This window comes from Charadrius vociferus, unplaced genomic scaffold, assembly GCF_000708025.1.
Source record: "Charadrius vociferus isolate BGI_N301 unplaced genomic scaffold, ASM70802v2 scaffold636, whole genome shotgun sequence".
NCBI classification, from domain to species: Eukaryota; Metazoa; Chordata; class Aves; order Charadriiformes; family Charadriidae; genus Charadrius; species Charadrius vociferus.
Genome location: NW_009649189.1, coordinates 789,720 through 790,624, shown reverse-complemented (window position 1 = coordinate 790,624; position 905 = coordinate 789,720). Strand labels below are relative to the sequence as shown.

Below are 905 nucleotides of genomic sequence, written 5' to 3'. Positions count from 1 at the left end.
AGTAAAAGTACCGGAGGCCCAAAAGAACAAGTGTGGGGGGGCAGGGGGGGGGCTGGTGGTGGCTATAGGCGCCTCTAAGCTGGTCTCTCCATCCGTGCCGCCGGAGAAGGCGGCATCCCTCCGCGCTGAGGCTGTGCTGCGCCGACTGCTCCGCCGACTGAGCCAGGATCTGGCCGGGGCTGTGCTTGGCCACCGCCGTCCTCCTCCCCCCTGCCCGTCCCCCTGACCCCTATATAAAGTACTTGCTGGTATCCAACCCTGTCTCGGTCCTTCTGTGCCCATGCAAGGGCCAGGCAGCCGCTCTTGAGGAGAGCTGGCCCCGTGGCCGCCCACCCCTTGCCCACACAAGTTGCCCCTGGGGGTTCCAGCACCGCTGGTGGTGCTGCTGTGTGCTGGCGGCATCCCCCCGGCTCTCCCAGGCAAGGTGGGATTGGGAGGGGGACACATGTCACCGTTCGGTGGCACCCTGCTTTTCCCAAGCCCAAGGGAAGGGCTGCAGGGTGGGCATCCCCAGCGTACTGCCCTCCCAGGCGGATGCGATTTTGGGGTGCAGGAGGCAGCAGTAGACAGTCTTTCCTGGGCTAGTGAATCTGCTCGCCCTGTGACCGGTGGCTGGCTCAAGCCCTGTCTTACTGCCAGGGATGGAAGGAGCTTGATGTGCTCCCCTCTGGGTCCCCCCGTGGCGAGGAGCCGTGACAACGGGCAGCGACTTCCAAAGCGGCTCAAAACACGGCCAAAACCTCTCCCTAGCCCTGGCACGCTGGCACAGCACCACCCCCCCGGCACAAGGGGACGCCGCAGAGCCCATCCTGCCCATGCAGCATCCACCGTGTCCATCACCCCTTTACAACGGAGGGGCTGCACTGGCGGGGGCACGTTGCGGGGGCACGGGGGGGGACGCGGGG

At 66.3% G+C, this 905-nt stretch overlaps 1 protein-coding gene across 1 annotated transcript in view; it reads left to right on the top strand.

The window, feature by feature from the left end:
* The window catches only part of SEPT4 (septin 4), a 41,175-nt gene that overhangs the window by 27,130 nt on the left and 13,140 nt on the right, over nucleotides 1-905 (top strand). The gene's annotated exons all lie outside the window — the stretch shown is intronic.